General features: G+C 47.5%; 1 long non-coding RNA gene across 1 annotated transcript in view; it reads left to right on the top strand.

The window, feature by feature from the left end:
* Positions 1-4201: 4201 nt before the first annotated feature.
* LOC146075671 (uncharacterized) overlaps positions 4202-7189 on the top strand; it is a 31714-nt gene continuing 28726 nt past the window's right edge. Inside the window, exon 1 of the long non-coding RNA XR_014473609.1 lies at positions 4202-4366. This is a non-coding gene — a long non-coding RNA (uncharacterized LOC146075671). The remainder of the gene's footprint in view (positions 4367-7189) is intronic.

The raw sequence follows: 7189 nt of genomic DNA, 5'->3' as shown, positions 1-7189 counted from the left end.
CGCCATGTTCTGCGGCTTATAACTTTTTTGGTACTTATGTAGTATCTGGGCGTCCGATTTTGTGATTGTATGCCTTACCTTAAGGCATACAATCAGATGCGATGCGATGCGATTCGATGCGATTTTGCATAGGATTCAATGTTAAGAAGGTCCTGTTCATTTCCCCACTATCCAAGTGGGCATAGAGTTGATTTTATATAGCGTGGCGAGCGCAGCGAGCCACCGAGTCCGAAGCGTGGTGAGCGAAGCGAGCCCCGCGAGGGGACGCATATTTCTTAAAAAGTATTCTGTGTCCCCTCGCGGGGCTCGCTACGCTCGCCACGCTTCGGGCTCGGTGGCTCGCTACGCTCGCCACAGGTTTATATCCAACTCCATGCCCACTTGGATAGTGGGGAAAGGAAAAGGACCCCTTTTTCCCATTGAATTCTATGTTAAAATGGACTCAGACCATTTTAACATTGAATCCTATGGAAAAATCTTGACCATCGCATCGCATACGATTTGGTCGCATGCGATGCGATGCGATACGATTTCTAAATCGGACGCCCAGATACTACATAAGTACCACTTTTTTATTTTTCCACCTACGGACCTGGGTGAGGGCTCATTTTTTGCGGGCTGAAGTGTACTTTTTAATTAATACCATTATGGGATATGGGGGACTTTCTGATCTCTTTTAGTTATTTTTTTTTGGGTAGGCGATGCGACCAAAAAACGTAGTTTTGGCGTTGGGAATTATTTTCCGTTTACGCCTTTAACCGTGCGGGATAACTAATGTTATATTTTAATAGATCGGACTTTTAGGAACGCGGCGATACCAAATATGTTTATTTTTTTTATTTTTTATTTATTTTTATTTGTGAAATGGGGAAAGGGGGGTGATTTGAACTTTTAATATTTTTTTTTTTTTTTTTTTTTTTTACTTTTTTTTTTATTTTTTTTTACTTTTACTACAAGGCCCCCTAGTGTACTTGACCACTAGGGGGCGCGATCGCCTGTACTAGGTTCAGCCATAGAGCTCTATGGCTGAACATAGTGATTTTCAGCACTTTCTATTACATCCTGCCTCAGGCAGGATGTAATAGGAATGCTGACACGGCCAGCACAGGGGTCTACATTAGACCCCTGGCTACCATGGCAACCGATCGGCACCCTCCGATCTCGCCGCGGGGGGCCGCGATCGGCGCCGGAGGGGGGCGCCCCCCCTCCGATCAGCTATTTAAGCACTGCGGGCGCTTTGCCCGCGGTGCTTAAAGGGTTAAACGGCCATGATCGGCGAACTCGCCGCTCGTGGCCGTGAGAGCAGGTGCCTGGCTGTAATATACAGCCATTACCTGCTCTCTTTCAAGCCAGCTCACTCCGTGAGCTGGCTTGATTCCCCCGCAACTGACATATGACGTAAATGTACGTCATATGTCGGGAAGGGGTTAAACTAATAAAAGGTATATTTTAATCATTTGGGCTTCTTGCGAATGGTGCACCACACAGTGACAAACTACCTTCTCTCCTACTCTAAATATTACTCACCTTTGTCCGTAGTAGCACCCCCCTGCAATTAACAGCTATATTCACAATTCATATTTAACAGGGGGCCACTCCCGTATATAACTATATAACCACAAGCTGTCCAGCGCATTGTTAGCCCTGCAGAATCCCACACTTACTCAGCGCCTCCCCTTTACCGCGGGGTCTGCGGGGCTATTGTTACGCCACTGACCAGCCCTGCAAATGTGGGCATTGTATGTAAAAGCAGCACTGCTACTGTGGGTACTGTATGTATGGGTTACTACTGTGCAATGTAATGTGAATAAGGGACACCACATGTGATGCAATAAGAATGTGATTGTGATACTTTGTGACCACGTCCCTTTCTTGTGAGACCACACCAATTTTTTTGCGCTGTGTACCAAAGACGAGCAGTGGAGGGTAAGGCCTTGGCGTGAGGCGGGCAAAATTAGTTCCTCTCCAGGACCACTTTAAGCACTGTGGGGGTAAAGTTCTTGAGGTGACTGCCAGATGCCTGTGTCACTTGAGCTTACTGATGTAACCATTACTTATATGTACATTGTGCTACAGTGCCAGCTGGGCAGCCTACAGCCAAAGCTTCCTTCCTATGCCACACGCATTAGATCTGACATGTCAATTGTGTAACCTCTGTTACATGAACATGGGCAGTATGACTGGGGAGTCCCTGAGTGCCCATACGCCTGTGGTTAGCAGCATTACAAGGAGAGCTATGTGTATTAGTCTCGGTCACCTTTAACCTTTAATCAGGCCCTGTTGTCATAAGGATTTGTCATAACCCCCAGCCAAGACAGATATTGCATATGATCCATCATACTCAAAAGGAATGCATAAAGGAGGTTATTCTGGTTGATGGCAAAGCTGAGAATTTCACAGCCTTCTGAGTCCACCAGATGCCTCCTGATGCCCGCCTCCCTCCCTCGCATTCCGCGATCCCCAGCACGACTGCGAATGGATGCTTTGCACGAACATCCATTTGCAGCCTTAGGTATGCTGGAGAAATCATTTGATGGTCGGAGACCATCGAATGACATCTCCAGTGCTCGCAGATCTGAGACACCTCTGTGGTGTCTCAGATCTGTGGGCAGTGCCAGATTAAGGTCCTCAAGGGCCTGGAGCTGAGATTATGATGGGCCTAGTGTGTGTCGCCACAAGAGGTGTGACCAGAATGGTGGGGGTGTGGCTACTGATATGGGGGTGTGGGAGGGGTGGGTTAGGCTGCAGGAGAGAAGGTTAGGGTTAGGCAGCGGGAAAGGTTAGGGTTAGACTGCATGAGGGGAGGTTAGGCTTAGGCTGTGTTAGGGGAGGTTACGGTTAGGCTGCATAAGGGGAGGTAAGGCTTAGGCTGTGTTAGGGGAGGTTAGGCTTAGGCTGTATTAGGAGAGGTTAGACTTATGCTGTGGGAGTAGTGGGTTAGGCTGCTGGAGGTTAGAGTTAGACTGCTGGAGGGCAGGTTAGGGTTAGGCAGCGGGAAAGGTTAGGGTTAGACTGCATAAGGGGAGGTTAGGTTAGGGGAGGTTAGGCTTAGGCTGTGTTAGGGGAGGTTAGGCTTAGGCTGTATTAGGAGAGGTTAGACTTATGCTGTGGGAGTAGTGGGTTAGGCTGCTGGAGGTTAGAGTAAGGCTGCTGGAGGGCAGGTTAGGGTTAGGCTGCATTAGGGGAGGTTATGTTTAGGCTGTGGGGGGGCAGGTTAGGGTTAGGCTGTGGGAGGGCAGGTTAGGGTTAGGCTGTGGGAGGGCAGGTTAGGGTTAGGCTGTGGGAGGGCAGGTTAGGGTTAGGCTGTAGGAGGAGAGGTTAGGGTAAGCCTGCTTGAAAGCAGGTTAGGGGAGGTTAGGCTGCATTATGGGCCAGATGTATCAAGCTTCAAAAGTGATAAAATGGAGAGTGATAAACAGCCAGCCAATCAGCTCCTACCTGTTATTTTTCAAACCCAGTCTGTGACATGGCAGGTAGGAGCTGATTGGCTGGCTGTTTATGGCTGGCTGTTTATCACTCTCCATTTTATCACTTTTGAAGCTTGATACATCTGGCCCTAGGTGAGGTTAGGATTATGCTGCAGAAGGAGTGGGTTAGGCTGCTGGAGGTTACAGTTAGGCTGCTGGAGGGCAGGTTAGGGTTAGGCTGCGTTAGGGGAGGTTTTGTTTAGGCTGCAGGAGGAGAGGTTAGGGTAAGCCTGCAGGAAGGCAGGTTATAAGAGGATAGGTTTAGGCTGCAGGAGGGCAGGTAAGGGTTAGGCTGCATTAGGGCAGGTTAGGGCTAGGCTGTGGGAGGAGTGGATTAGGCTGCAAGAAGCTAGAGCTAGGCTGTGGGAGGGCAGGTTAGGGGTAGGCTGCACATCTAAACACACATATGTCATACACATGCACACATTTATACAGTCAAATATATTTTGCGGTTACGCACGCACACACATACATACATACATACATACATACATACATACACACACTTACACATACAGTGCCTCTGCCATGATGAGTCACACTCACCATTTAAGGTGGCTAAGGCTGGTGCTGGAGGTCTTCTCCCCTGCTCATTCTGCTGGCTGTACACTGTACACTTGGGAGCCTGACAGGGGGTGGGCTGAGGTAAAACTGAAAGTAAACCACAGGTCACTGCAGAAAGGGCTGCTGGGAATTTTAGTTTATTTTCTGTTTCTTCCCTAGATCTGTGTGGTGTGCCTGGCTTCTAATGTGCGGGTTGCGGCTGATAAGCAACAACGTCACTCAGGCAGAAGGAGAAGCCAAGTATGCGGCGCAGAAAGGAGGAGGACTATTAAAGCCTTCCACTGCACTGCCATCACAGTTAAAACTCTATGCCGATGTCAGCATTCTTTTCTCAGGTACAGGGGCTGTGTTAAGGCTGGAGGGGGCGGGGCTTAGGAGTCTGCAGAAGAAGCAAAAATTTGTATCCTGTCTTCTGCAGCAGAGAGGCACTGCAGATGATGTGGCCCTATTTGCAGTTTGGCCTAAAGCTGCAGCTCCATAAGGCCCATTGTTAATCAAGACCTATCTGCGGGCGCCTTGTGCTCACAATTACAAATTGATTGAAGAATACATCATGTAATAATGAGAGGTCATAGGTTTTAGCACTAGGACAGGTGATTGAAACTTTTGTGTATAGTTTACCTCTATAATTAAATGTGTTGACTTTTGTTTACAAATTGAATACAATTTATACAGTGTAATACTAACAGTCTATCATAACAATATATGCATATTATGCCCAATTAGAATGGTATTTTAAATACTGATACTTGAAAGTCACCAGTCATTCCATTGGTATCTGGGTGGCTGACAATATCTAGGTCAACAGTCACAGGAAAAGGATGAAATGAGTTTTTCACAATTTGTGTTGGACTTTTTTATCCTCCTGAAACGGTAATCTTCCAGAAGCATTGCGAGCAAAGTGAGATCTGCAAGGTTTCCTCGTACAGTAGTTGGGGATCCACCTGCTCAGGTGTTGTCATTGACACAAAAAAAAAAAAACATGAAAAATGTGTCAACCTTTTGGGGTTTAGACCTGATATCCCACAAATTGATTTCCCAGTGTGTGCAGTCTGTGCGTAGCCCAGGACTTAAGCAGTGTACACACGCTTCAATTTTCCCATGTTTTCGATTTGATTTTGCTTATAGAAGCAAAATCGAATCGGAACCTAATCGAAATCGAATGTTTTTTAGGACACTTTGGACTGGCATTCAATTTGCGCTCCCGTTTTCTCTATATCAAAAAGAAAAATAGACTGTGCAGGCAAGGAAATATTGAATACAATCCAGTAAATCGAATGCGTACACTACACTGTGAAATTGATATTGAATCGAATGTAAAAGTACAGATCTTATGGAAAGATCTAATGCCAGATCTAATAGAAAATTTAAACTAACATTGAATCTAAAGGTGCATACACACGGATAGATTTGGGCAACGATTCAATATGTGTGTGTACCAGAGCCGAATTTCCCATTAGGCACGTGAGGCACGTGCCTAGGGGCGGCACATGGATGCCTGTGATGGTACTGTCAGCCCAAAGTGTACCAATAACTGCAAAATATCCACTGTACTGTGCCGTATTCCATCGTAAATGATAGGACATGCAGATACTGCCCCTGTAAACTGTCCTACTTAGTAATATGTATACATAATAAAAGAACGTCACAGTTAGTGGCTTTTTTTAATAAATCCATTATATTGGCTATTATCAAATGAGGGCTTATAAGTAATCATTAAATATAATTAGACAGGGGGTGGCGTTATTGTTGTGCCTAGGGGCGCCGTCATCCCTAAATCCGCCCCTGTTGTGTACACAGCTTTACTCAGCAGCTGCGATAGAAACAGGCTGATCGGGGCCGGAGCTGAAGTCACATGACTTCCCCTCAAAGGCCTGGGCATGCCTGAGATTTCCCTGATACAGAGATTGTCCGTTTACCAGCCCAAAAAACTTCCTGTCAATCAACTTGTGTACGACCAGTAATCAAAGAGTAGCAGGATTTTATCTCAGGATGGCCTCGCGCATGCGTGCTACGGACCATACACATGCGCAGTCTATCAATACTCGCCGGCCTGCAAATTCGCAGCAGTGCGCTTAGGTCTGAATCAAGCCTATTGTCTTTGAGCTATACTATACCCAATCCCATTAATGTAATTCATAAGAGTCAAGTCCCATTGATGTGGGGTGTGGATCAGTTGGTCACCTGCAAGTTGGTAGACAGTCATTAGGTCGACACCAATAGGTTGCCATGTGTCTAGGTCAGGGCTGGACAACACCGGCCCTCCAGATGTTGATGAACTACACATCCCAGCATGCCTTGCATCAGTTTCAGCATGGCCACATAGCAAAACTAATGCAAAGCATCCTGGGATGTGTTGTTTATCAACATCTGGAGGGCCGGTGTTGCCCAGCCCTTGTCTAGGTCAACATGAGTCAGAATCAGAATCAACTTTATTGGCCAGGTGTGCTTGCGCACACTCGGAATTTGTTGTGGATATACAGTGCAGCATCAAGCAGGGATGAAGGGGGGGGGGAGGCATTACATAGGTTACATTGACACATTTCATGCTGGCAACACATGCTCACCGAGTAGCACAGCTGTATAGCAGGGACAGTACAGTATCACACAGAGAATATGTACCCGCCAAGCTGCACAGCGCCTAGGCAGCCATCAGCGGCGCCACTGGTCGCTGCAGCAGCCAGGTAGGTGACAATATAAGCAGGGACAGTACAGTGTCACACAGAGAACATATACCCACCAGGCTGCACAGCGCCTAGGCAGCCATCAGCGGCGCCACTGGTCGCTGCGGCAGCCAGGTAGGTGACAATATAAGCAGGGACAGTACAGTATCACACAGAGAACATATACCCGCCAGGCTGCACAGCGCCTAGGCAGCCATCAGCGGCGCCACTGGTCGCTGCGGCAGCCAGGTAGGTGACAATATAAGCAGGGACAGTACAGTATCACACAGAGAACATATACCCGCCAAGCTGCACAGCGCCTAGGCACTGCACAGCCAGGTAGGTGACAATATAAGCAGGGACATTACAGTATCACCCAGAACATATACCCGCCAGGCTGCACAGCGCCTAGGCAGCCATCAGCGGCGCCACTGGTCGCTGCAGCAGCTGGGTGGTGACAGTATGAGCAAAGATACCACAGTTATAGCAGGGACA

This window comes from Crinia signifera, chromosome 4 (genome assembly GCF_055691185.1).
Source record: "Crinia signifera chromosome 4, ASM5569118v1, whole genome shotgun sequence".
Lineage (NCBI taxonomy): Eukaryota > Metazoa > Chordata > Amphibia > Anura > Myobatrachidae > Crinia > Crinia signifera.
Note: the sequence above shows the minus strand (reverse complement) of the source record. Positions and strands in the feature narration are given on the sequence as shown.